At 42.8% G+C, this 13,118-nt stretch overlaps 1 pseudogene; it reads right to left on the bottom strand.

The window, feature by feature from the left end:
* Positions 1 to 1,299: 1,299 nt before the first annotated feature.
* LOC133764821 (la-related protein 4B-like) lies at positions 1,300 to 3,232 on the bottom strand (annotated as a pseudogene).
* Between the last annotated feature and the right edge of the window lie 9,886 nt (positions 3,233 to 13,118).

Genomic DNA, 13,118 nt, shown 5'->3' with positions numbered 1-13,118 from the left:
CTTCAGATTGGCATAGCTCTGGCCGTGGTGGCCATTTGGGGGATGAAGCAATGGAAGGAAGACGTTTCTCTCTCTCTCTCTCTCTCTCACTGTATAACTCTATCTGTCAAATAAACAAATAAAAGAGAATAATTTTAGGCATTTTAAAACAAAATAATTTATATTTAAATTTATTACAAACTTGATAACTTAAGTGCATCCTTGTTCAGAAATACAACACTTCTAGAACTGAATCAATGAGACCCTCATCTTGGAGGTAAAAAGAGCAACAATTTTTGTTCTCTACCAGCCAAAGAGGGGAATAAAACCTCAAACACCATTCTCTCACCATTGCATACCTTTTAAATCCATGTGCTGATGCAGAGGTTCAGGAAGACATCCTCATGGAGTTAAGATGAAGACTCTTCTGAGAGAGTGCCTGGGGGAGGGGAGACATGGACAGAAATGTGCATGGAGCAGGTGCACTATGCCAAGAGCCAGTGCAGCCAGCTCTCAGGGATCAAAACCACTTCATGATACAATGTCCTGGCAACGTGTCAGTGGCCAACAAAGTACATTTTCATTTAGGTTCTATTCACGTGTTTTGAATTGATTTTAGGTAATAGCCACTTGCAATTGAGGGAAGAAGCTGGCTAGTTGCTGGCAGGATGTCAAAACTCAAAGCTTTCAGGTTTCTCTAGGGTGCACTTTGTAGGTTCTTTCTGCCCACTGGATCCAAAAAGACCTATATGTACACTTATATGTATTTTTAAATGCTTGACTCACTTGTTAACAGTTTAGATGAAAGCACAACATCTATGCCAGTGTGTCAGCAACCTGACACTGCCAATCCCTTTCCACCTCAAGACCAAGGCCACCCTTGCCATCCCTCATCCATCTGCTGGGGCATCTGAAATACACACTTGTAGATCAATATTATTAAAAAATAAAGTAGCATAGTTCCTTTAATTTAGAAAAATTTACTATATAGCTTGCATTCAGAACCACACAGAGGCTTAATAAAAAACAAGAATCTGTTGGGATAAATGCATTTTCTATCCTGAAAAAAAATCAGACTTACACGTCACCTCCAGTTAAGCACCAACCAAAAATAAGGTTTATATTAATTGAATCCTGAAAAACAGTTTTTTTTAGAGGGGAAGAATCTGACTCACAAAAGAAAAAATAACTTGCAGGCATTCCATGGGGCTCATAGACACTGCAAGTGCCTAACCAGCCACTCATTCTCATACAGAGTGGGAAGAGTGTTTCATTTGTGGCTAATGAAGCTCTATGCAACCACTCCCAGACATAAGATTTTCACTGAGGAGACTTGGGGGGAGTGTTCTGTCCTCTGTGAAGACACTTTCCAACAGCTGGGGTGAGGGCCAGTGCCCAGGCTGCCTTCCCTGGTCTTTGGGGACTCTGGCAGTGGACTTGAGGGCAGGGGGCTCCCTCTATTTCTCCATGGGCACAGCAAGCTTCTTCACCTCCTTCCTACAACTGCGGGGGTTTGACTTTTGTTCTTTTGGGGGTTGCAGTGGGGAAGAAGGAGGCTCTTTACTCGTTCTCTGACAAATCTCCACGTAGCTGGGATTTTGCTTTTCTGTGGCAGCTCCATGCACTGCTCTGATTTACACACAGTTGTAGTAAGGAGAGAAGGGAGTCTGTCCACAATGTGGGTTTCCCTCTGCTTTTCTACCACCTTGGGATCCTCAGGTGAATGGGCTGGGAAGGGGATCATTCATATGTTGCTGATGCAGCACAAGAAGCCAGCAGTGAGTGCTCTCCGGGACCACTACAGGAATAGCATTCCTACTTGCATCTGCATGGAGGTTCCTTTCCTTTGATAATGCTATTATCAAGCTGCATAGCCTGTTTTTAAACAAGCCCTCTCTTCAATTTGCTTGCAGCTCCAGGTAATGGGGGGAAGTTGGACAGCCCCAGTTCAAAATTTGTGATGGAGACTTTGGTCATGTTGGATACTGAGTTTGGCTGCTTGTAAATTTCTCCTCCCTTTTCTTCCTATAGCCAAAGGAATTTTTCCTGCTTCTGGGAGGATACTGTCTGAGTGAAGTCAGAGAGGTTGCAGGCTTGAAGGTTGGAGACGTAAACACATGTATAAATCCAGTATTTGGAAATAGAGTTACCAAGTGTAGATTGAAATAGCTATGCATTGTTGACAATGTATGGGGGCAGTCAGGCTGTACAGAGGAAACTGTTGTTGGGGACTGTATACTGGAGGTAAATAAATGATGTGTAACACTGTTGTGTATAAAGGTTCATGTAGAGAGACCTAAATCCATTCTTTGGCAAAAATGGGTTTATAGCTATTGCCTTGGCTTTTAGCTGCACCTTAATTGGCTTTCCTTGAAAAGTTTTGACTTTCTGCAGGTATTTGTAAGCCTGTTGTACATCAGCTTCTGCTTCAAATGTAAAAAATCAATTATCATTATAAGCAAATTCAGTTTATAAATTTCAGTAAATTATTTCCTTTGAATAGTGCTTCTACCTCTTCCACAGGGGTAGATTCAGATATTTCTTGCAATATTACTATGCAGTGATTTTGATTTGGCCTTAATTTTTCTCCCTTCTCATCCACCTGGACTAAAGGTAAAGATCTCAGCACTTCAACAATCAAATCCACACTAGTACTGAGTTTCTTGATATGGTCAAGGTTAGCTACCATTGTAATTAGAGCATACTGATCACTATCCATTTGTGATGTGAGATACATGGCACTAGCAAGAGTCTCCCTAGATAAACAGAATTCCAAATTTTTAAGTACTTCTTGAGAGTCTTCCTGGCTTTCTGGTTGAGATTCATTTCCTCCTGTTTCACTATTTTCAGGTAGAGATCCGTATTCTGCATGATCCAGAGCCGAAGTGTTCATGTCTGTTTTGACTCATCTAAATATGGTAATGCTGCATTCTCATGACTTTTATCACCATCACCATTGACACCCAATCCCTGTGGGCTGCAGTCCACCATGGCTTGCTGTCTCCTCCCATGCAGCACTCAAACCGACAGCTGTACTACTTGCTTCCAAATGTAACATGAGTCCCCCACACTTTCACATTAGGGTTTAGCTCTCAAACCTTAGTTGTTCGTACCTGACTCAAAGCTGGATGGAATTTGTTTGAGAAGTAGTTTGAGATATAAGACCATTCATCAAATGAGAGCTGTTCTTGCCCTCTTGGCTTCGCTGTGCTTGCAGTTCAGCCACAACTTTAGCATCCTGATCAGAAGTCATGGGTTCTACAGGGAGAAGTTTAATGTAAACTTCAGGATGCTGTCTGTGCCGCCAGCCCCACCCCACCAGCCTCCGGCAGGCTCCTTGCTGTAGCCCAGGTGCCCAGTGACCCCACAACATGCAGGGAGAGCCAAGGAGGGAGATTAGGAAGAGGCGGAGCTGCCGGGCCAGGCTGGACATAGGGAGGGAGGGCCGGCATGGGCCAGGTGCAGTGACAGAAGCAGATTCTTCCCCTTTTGGGCCGAAAATGTCTCAACCTCAAGACTCCAGATCCCCAATACTCCTTCCCTTCACATGAGAACACACCTAAATAAATCCTTAAAAGGTTGTGTGTGAATCAATCTGGCAAAAATTCACTAAATACCAAGTTGATAGCATCCATCATAGCGCAGATGGGAGACTGAGCAGAGCTCTGCATCGAACCATGGTGCTTCTGATGAGAATACAGGGCCCACATTTTCTCAGAAAGGAACACTGGAGGGACCCAGCTTGAGGTGGGCCAGGGGCAAAAGTGCTTAAAGGATAATAACTGGGCATTCTCAATGCATAGGACTCACTCATGGTATTTCTGTAAGTTTGAAGCAATTTCAAAATTAACTACTCTTAAAATGACCAAATTGTATGACAATATCCATATCATGTTAGTAAAGCAGGGACAGCATCAAATAATATGAAGGCTAAACCTTACCCAATTCCTATTAGGCCGAAGTTGTAAAATTTGTCCCTTCTAAGCACCTACATGTGTGGAGACTGCAGAAAATATAGAATAACACTCACAATGCATTTCTTTTTGTGAATATATCTGTGATAGTTTGGAAACAGCTTGATCTTTCTATTTTAAAGGTTTTGAAAACCCTGTTGCTCTTTAAAAATAATTATTTTATTTTTGTACTTGAAAAGTAGAGATGGGGTGTATCTCAAATCTGTTGGTTCACTCCCCAACTTTATGCCACAGCTGGGGCAGGACCAAGTTCAAACTAGCAACCTGAAACACAATCTGGGTCTCTACAAGGGTGGCATGGACTCAACTCCTTTAACCCTCATCACTGTCTCTAAGAATGCACACCAACATGAAGCTGGAATCAGAAGCAGAGCTGGGACTTTTCCCAGGCTCTCTGACATGGGATGCAGGCATCCCAAGCAGTGGTCACACCACTATGTCAAATGGCCACTCCTTAATTTTTAATTTAGTTTTTATTTGGAAGTCAGACTGAGAAAGACAAGCAGCAGAAATCACTCATCTGTTGGCTTACTACACAATGCCCACCACAATTAGGGCTGAAATAGATGAAAGACAGGAGCCAGGAGCTTCATCCAGGTCTTCCATATGGTTGACAGAAATGGTTGGACCATTATCCACTGCCTTCTCCACTGACTAGCAGGAATCTAGATTGGAAGAGGAGTTGCCAGGACTAAAACCTGCAATCCTGTATGAGATGTCAATATCAGAAGAGCAGCTTGACCTATTGAATCACATGCTAGTTCCTGCATCAATTCAAACCAGTGCATTCATCCTATCCTATATGTATTCAAAGAATGCAAAGCTGAACATCCCCTCCCTTTCCTTATTTAAAGAGTCTTAATCCTGCTCCACCTCAAGAGCCATGGTTAAACTTAAACTGAATCTGGCCGGTGCCATGGCTCAATAGGCTAATCCTCTGCCTTGCAATGCCGGCACACCGAGTTCTAGTCCCAGTCAGGGCGCAGGATTCTGTCCTGGTTGCCCCCCTTCCAGGCCAGCTCTCTGCTATGGCCTGGGAGTGCAGTGAAGGACGGCCAAAGTGCTTGGGCCCTGCACCCCATGGCAGACCAGGATAAGCACCTGGCTCCTGCATTTGGATCAGCCCGGTGCACCGGTCGCAGCATGCCAGCTGTGGCAGCCATTGGAGGGTGAACCAATGGCACAAGGAAGACCTTTCTCTCTGTCTCTCTCTCTCACTGTCCACTCTGCCTGTCAAAAAAAATAACAATAAAAAAAGAAAAATAAAATAAACTGAATCTGCCTTCCAATTTGCAATCCTATCCTGTATCTGAAAAACATCTCTCTGATTTTATTTCATTTTTTTAAACTTTTATTTAATGAATATAAATTTCCAAAGTACAGCTTATGGATTACAATGGCTTCCCCCCCCATAACTTCCCTCCCACCCGCAACCTTCCCCTTTCCCGTTCCCTCTCCCCTTTCATTCACATCAAGATTCATTTTCAATTCTCTTTATATACAGAAGATCAGTTTAGTATATATTAGGTAAAGATTTCAACAGTTTGCCCTCACATAGAAACACCAAGTGAAAAATACTGTTGGGGTACTAGTTATAGCATTAAATCACAATGTACAGCACATTAAGGACAGAGATCCTACATGATTTTTTTTAAGAATTGATTAATTTTCTATGCAATTTCCAATTTAACACCAAGGTCTTTTTTTTTTCATTTTCAATTATCTTTATATACGGAAGATTGACTCAGTATATACTAAGTAAAGATTTCATCAGTTTGCACCCACATAGAAACACAAGGTGTAAAAATACTGTTTCAGTACTAGTTATAGCATCACTTCACATTGGACAACACATTAAGGACAGATCCCACATGAGACATAAGTACAGAGTGACCTTTTGTTTTATATAATCCAGGACTCTCTGGTCTTGTTTCCTTGCCTACTGGCAGATTTGGGAAAATTTTTACTTCCATTGGGTGAATACCTGAGGGTTAAAATGTTAGATAAGTGAATACTACATTTTTTTCCTAAAAACTCTTCCTTGAATTAGAATCCATATGTCTTACTGCTCATAAAACAGATGTTCTTCAGAATCACATCCTGTACAGCTTTCCTTCAGATGTCTCAAGCAGGGCCTGAACTTCCTTGGTGACATCCATAATCATATCCTTGAATGTGACTAACTCCTAAAATATGGACATCCTTGCTCAGCCAAGGCCATCTGTACCAATGCCTAGGAGAGGTCATAACTGTACCAAGTGGGTGGCTCTATGGTTAGAAAGTTTAAACCATGGTTGGGATTACCCTCAAGTATTTCTCTGTGCTGGCCTTCCAAGTGTCTTTCCCACACAATCACTGGGATATGTACACAATCTGAACAGTCAGTCATTTCAATATATGGGAGTGTCACAGCTATGCTGTGAAATAGCCTGTAGATGTCTGAGTAAAGTGGGAAATTATACATGATTATAAATTTTTGAACTTAAGAATACAGAACTATTCCCTTATCAGTTTCAAATGCATTTCCTAACTCATTATGAGGCAGCTAAACATGAATTAATTCTGACATATCAACTATGACCATGAGTTAACTGTTCTCTGATATGAACCTGAGGTTCCTCCACAAAATGACTGAACATTGGAAGAGGCAAAAGCTAAAGTATATGGTGTTCCTTATGTAGCAAATAATAAATGGGGTTCATGTCTATTTGTGTTTAGGTGGAGAGGATGATGAAACAGTAACCAGCACTCTTCAGATTGAACAGTCTAAATACAAAACCTGGGGTTCAGCAGGTGCGGGTCTTTCACCTCTATCTCCATTGTGCTCACTGTCACAAATAAGAAGCAGTTCTGGACATGTTCGGATTCCTGAATTGCTGCAATATGATGGTCTTAGACTGATTTCTTCTGTGGTGAGGACTCCCTTCTCTCTTCTCTGGGGTTTCCAATCATCGGTTATTATTTTCCTTGTATCTGTTACTATTATTATTTACTGACTTGAGAGGCAGAGTTTTAGAGAGAGAGAAGAGGGAGGGAGCTCTGCCATCATCTGGTTCATTCCCCAAATGGCCACAATGGCCAGAGCTGAGCCAATCCCAAGCGAGGAGCAAGGATCTCTTCTGGGTATCTCATGTGAGTGAAGCGGCCCAGGCATCTGAGCCATCTTCCACTGCTTTTACAGGCCATTATCATGGAGCTGGATTAGAAGTGGAGCAACTTTGTCGGCACCGAGGCTCAACAGGCTAATCCTCCACCTTGCAGCACCGGCACACCGGGTTCTAGTCCCGGTTAGGGCACCGGATTCTGTCCCGGTTGCCCCTCTTCCAGGCCAGCTCTCTGCTGTGGCCCAGGAAGGCAGTGGAGGATGGCCCAGGTCCTTGGGCCCTGCACCCCATGGGAGACCAGGAGAAGCACCTGGCTCCTGTCATCGGATCAGCGTGGTGCACTGGCCAAAGCACACCGGCTGTGGCGGCCATTGGAGAGTGAACCAATGGCAAAAGGAAGACCTTTCTCTCTGTCTCTCTCTCACTGTCCACTCTGCCTGTCAAAAAAAAAAGAAGTGGAGCAACCAGGACACCAACCAGTGCCCATATGAGATGCTAGTACCACAGGAGGAGGATTAGCTTCCTATACCATACTGCCAGTCCCATTTCCTTGTCTCTTAATCCAGTCTATCTGCTAAATGGGAAACAGAATATTTCCAATTTAATGCCATCTCAAAAATCATTCAAAAAATTGTCATGTAGCATTATTTTCTTATTGTTACATGCCTTTTAAATCTATAGCCAGAGGGCCAGCATTGTGGCATAGTGGGTAAAGAATCTGCCTGTGACACCAGCATCCCTTATGGGTGCTGGTTCAAGACCTAGCTGTTCCAATTCCAATTCATCTCCCTGCTAATATGCCTGGAAATACAGTGGAGGATGGCCCATATGCTTGGGCCTCTGTACCCATGTGAGAGATCTGAAAGAAACTCCTGACTCCTGGTTCCAGCCAGAGCATCGTTGCCATTTGAGACATGAAACAGTGGAAAGAAGATCTCTTGCTCTCCTTCTCTCTCTCTTTCTTTTTTTCTCTGTGTAACTCTGACTTTCAAATAAATAAATAATTATTTTAAAAAAATCTTAAATCCACAGATAAAAGTAAATAAAATTACTCTTCATAGATTATATGTATTTTAAAAATATGGATAAGAGGAGCAGGCAGATCTAGTAGTTAGATGCCTGAATCCTACATTACAGTGCATAAGTTTGATATCTTCATCCAGAACCATACTCCAGTTTCCTGTTACTGCAGACCCTGGAAAGCAATGGTGATGGTTCAACAAACTGGGTTCCTGCCACCCATTTGGGAAACCTATATAGAGTTCTTGACCCCACCTTAAGTATTGGCACAATCTTGACCATTGCAGATATTTGGGGAGTGAACCAGTGATGGGGATCTATAAGCCTAATAGTTGATTTTATTTTGCAGCCAATCTTTTACAACTACCTTGATACACAGAAATCTATTCAAAACCAGACCATCCCTGAAATCCTTAGTTTGCATGCTCACATGCTGATGCTTAGATGTTCAAATATCTAACTTGGTCACAGTAGTCTGGATAACCAAGGTTACATGTTGGGGTGTGCAAATGAAAGGAAAAACAGGACATGGGGTCTCTTCCTCCAGAAAGTGGGCACAGACTAACCAGGTGTTGCTTCTTTACTGATAAGGATTATAACAGCCTATTGTAGAGCATGTGCACGTGTTCATAGAACTAAGGTTTCTCTGAAACACTTTAGCAAGATATATTAGATAAACATTGTGAGAGTCCTGAATCCACACTGGTCTGAGGCGTCTCCTCCACTCTTTCTTGGCATCAGAAAGCAAAAACACAGAGGTACTGTGCTTATGGAGAGCCTCATCATTCCCACAAATCAGGCCTGAGAGACTTTCTGTGCCTCACTGTTCCCACAACTGCCCCTAGTTATAAATCAGGCAGACATCCTGTGCCTCGTGGTATCAGGTATCTTCTCCAGCTGCTCCAGGCCACATCCCACATCCCACATCCCTTTGTTTGGCTTCTCCAACCTATCTCCCACCTATCTCCCACCTCCCTTGGGACAAGTTTCCTATAACACCCCAGCCCTACACCTGAGCCCAGAGCACCTCTCCCTCTGAGGATACTCCTGGCAGTTCTTCACCCTAATAAAACTTTTTCTTTGCTCAGCATGGTCTTGGTTGTAGTTCTCAGTCATGGTTGCAAACCCTAACAAGCATGTCTGAGAAAGCAGCTGCATTGGCTGGTGCCTTGGCTCAATAGGCTAATCCTCCGCCTTGCGGCACTGGCACACTGGGTTCTAGTCCCGGTTGGGGCGCTGGATTCTATCCCAGTTGCCCCTCTTCCAGGCCAGCTCTTTGCTATGGCCCAGGAAGGCAGTGGAGGATGGCCCAAGTCCTTGGGCCCTGCACCCTCATGGGAGACCAGGAGAAGCACCTGGCTCCTGGCTTCAGATCAGCACGATGCAGCGGCTGAGAAAGGAAGACCTTTCTCTCTGTCTCTCTCTCTCACTATCCACTCTGCCTGTCAAAAAAAAGCAGCTGCATCTTGTGATGCCTACATTCTTACAAGGGCTCAATGTTCTTCTTGTTGGTAGGTCATAAGCTATCCTTAATCAGTACCTGAGGTCACACTCTGTGTACTAGGAAAAAAATGTCTTCACTAAGAGTGCTCTGGCAGAAATTTTATTCTCCGCGGTCACACTTTGTCATATTTACAAACCTGCCTGGGAACAACCAGGTTCACCAGATCTGAGTCCACTGTGTGTGTGTGTGTGAATGAACATGACTTTTTGTTTCATATCTAATGCTGTTCCTCTTTTTTTGGATTGCATATATGTTTGTGTGCTTATGCTTTGATTCATAGTAATTCCTCATGTTATGGAATTGATTTGCATTGAATACAAACTGCAAATAAAATAAAGGAAATGTTGAAATAGAAAAAAAAATTTATCCAAATGTTCCTATACATTCAATAAATTTTTTAAGTTTAAATTGGTGAACACAAATGAATAACTCCATCTTGCTCTTCTATCCAACCCTCTCATTTCTCCCTCACTCAATGTTGCTCAACCTCTCCCAGTATATCTAACACTGATTGAGCTCACTGCAGAAGTGTCTGTCTCCTCACTGCACTGTGAACTTCTGCCTTCACTCAGCTCTATCTCCTGTGTTCACCACTCACTTAAATTCACTTCGATCACTCCAATGGTTAATGAGGGAAGTATTTCCTTAGAAATTCCATGACATAGAAGAGAAAAATCACAGTCTTTCATGTTTTTTTCTCTGTAGGAAAATTCTTCATGGAGAAAGAAATGTTAATGTAAATATTGGAAAGATATTATTGATCATCCTCTGGCCTGATACACTTGGACAAAGTCCTGCAAAAATAAAACTAGAACTATATTTATTGGATGCATTTCAAAGTCTCAGGCCAAGATGAGAGGCTGCCCATTTACTTACAAAGGAGGATCCATTAATGGGACTGAACTGCAGTTGCATCATCATAAACTCAGCAGAGACTTGTGTATCTTCCTGTATTCTCACCCAAAGAGAGTGATAACTAAGGATACCAAACTGGAGAGAGAAAGGAGACATCATTTCCAGTCTTCCCAACACTCCTAGATAACACCAGTCATGAGTCTCCACTCTTTTGGGAATAGCCTGCCACCAGCCCTACTCACAAGCACCTGAAGAGTGACCAAAGACCAACAGAGGGAGCCCTTTTCTTATCCAGGGTCAGGTAGAAGAGGGCTTGAGTACTGTATCTCACAAGGACAGGTGTCATTCTAAGGAAAGTGACATATACATGTGTCTACACACATGCACACACTAGATCTCTAGGATTTTTTTTAATCTAAAAATTCCATTTCTACTGAATAGCATACCCTTCTACCATCCATAACCACTCTTCTACTTTCTGTTTCTAGTATTCTGGCTATTTTATTTATTTTAAAGACAGAGTTACAGAGAGTTGTAGAGCCAGAGAGAGAGGTCTTTCATCCACTGGTTCACTCCCCCAAAACACCGAGATAACCAGAGCTGAGCCAATCTGAAGCCAGGAGCCAGGAGTTTCTTCCAGGCTTCCCACTCAGGTGCAGGGGCCCGAGGACTTGGGCCATCTTCTCCTGTTTTCCCAGGCCATAGCAGAGTTCTGGATCATAAGTGGAGCAGCCAGGACTAGAACCAGCACCCATATGGGATGCTGGCACTGTAGGCAGGAGCTTAAACTCACTGCCCCACAGTGCAGGTCCCTCTGACTACTTTATTTATTTCATATGATTAGAATCTTGCAGTATTTTTCCTTTGGGGATTGATATTTGTGGCTAATTTCATTTAGTAAAATATATTCAAGGTTCATCCATGTCACAGGATTTCCTTTTCTTCTGTGCCTGCATAACTTTTCACTGTGAGTACAGACCACACTAGAAATCTTTTTGACAGTGAATTATGCTGTGGTGAATAATATTTATACTTTGCTTATATTGAACTTTCAATACTTTTAGATGGATACTCAGAAGTGAGAGTATCAGATCACATGAAAATTCTATTTTTAATTTAATTAAGAGACACTGTTTTCTGTGGTGGTTGTGCCATTTTATGTTACCACAAACAATGCACATGTGGCTGAAAATCTTTGTATCTTCACCAACACAATTGTGTTTTCCATTTTTTTAAAATAACAGGAGCAGGAGATCTTATTGGCCATTTTCAGGCCATGATCTCTTTGCATGTGCACTCAAAGTGATTCAGCATTGGGCTTCATTGTCAGTGTTGTGCAACTGCTCCTCACCCAGGGAGAAGTATATGACTCTGTTAAGTACATTTTCAACTTCATGCAATGGGTTTTTTTAATTAATTATTTATTTATTTGAAAGTGTTACACAGAGAAAGGAGAAGCAGAGAGGGAGAGACAGGTCTTACATCCGATGGTTTACTCCCCAATAGGCCCCAATGGCTGGAGCTGTACCAATCCAAAGACATGAGCCAGGAGCTTCTTCCAGGTCTCCCATGTGGGTGGAGGGGCCCAAGGACTTTGGCCATCTTATACTGCTTTCCCAGGCCATAGCAGAGAGCTGGATGGGAAGTGGAGCAGCCAGGACTTGAACCAGCATCCATATGGGATGTCAGCACTTCAGGCCAGGGTATTAACCCACTGTGCCACAGCGCTGGCCCCTGTGCAATGGTTCTAAAGGTAGGTCTGGTGGTATCATAACCCCATCTGACTATCAATACTCTTTCTGTTCCAGGTAACTTTCTGTTAGCAAGGTCAAACATAGATTTTTGTCTGAACATTTCTCTAGCTTAGGATTCACATAAAAGATGAGCACAATCACATCATTCTTCTTCCCATTCTGCCTGTCATGACCTAGAGTGTAGACCTAACAGGCTGACCCATATTTTAACTCTTCCAATAAATTTCTCCTATATGAGACAGAACACCCTACATGAGGCTCCCAAAAAACACACACACAAAAGGGGAAGTAATGTTGCAATGCCCAAGTGGGATCAGAATGGTGAACTTGTCTAGAGTTTCCTTCTTGGGGCAACCCATGTCACCATGGTATCCTTCCTGCCCAAATGTCTGAGGTATCAATAATGAAAGCTGAGCCAATATCTGCAGGATTTCTTTAGTCTGGGCACCTGGAAAGTCAGGACAAAAAAGCAGAACAGTTGGCTTTCTCCAGTGGGTCTTCACCAAAGAAAGCTTGACACCCTGAGTTCCAGGTCCTATTGTAGACTTTCATCAAAAAATTGATTTCATGTCTTGGGATCCACTTTCATGGGATTCCTCAGCAGAAAAGACCTCTCCAAAGTCTCATCCTCCTTCTGCCTCATGCCATATCCATAATCACACACATGTATGCCACATAACCTAATCAAAAATCCTCAGGGAGTGACTAGGTACAATCAAGACCCAGCTTTGCAGAGACAGAACTGAGTTCCAACATGGTTCTTCGCAGCATTCCTATGTCTCCCTTATCCCATATGAGTAGCCACAAGATCCAACAGACAAGTGCTAACAATTCACTGGATTTAGAATTTTACTGCATCATCACTATTGCTCCCTAGAGAGTCCAATTGACACATTTCAGTAATTTCTCTTTGTGGAACACTTGAAGT

This window comes from Lepus europaeus, chromosome 7, assembly GCF_033115175.1.
Source record: "Lepus europaeus isolate LE1 chromosome 7, mLepTim1.pri, whole genome shotgun sequence".
Taxonomy (NCBI): domain Eukaryota; kingdom Metazoa; phylum Chordata; class Mammalia; order Lagomorpha; family Leporidae; genus Lepus; species Lepus europaeus.
The sequence above is the reverse complement of the archived record's forward strand: the minus strand, read 5'-3'. Positions and strand labels throughout refer to the sequence as shown.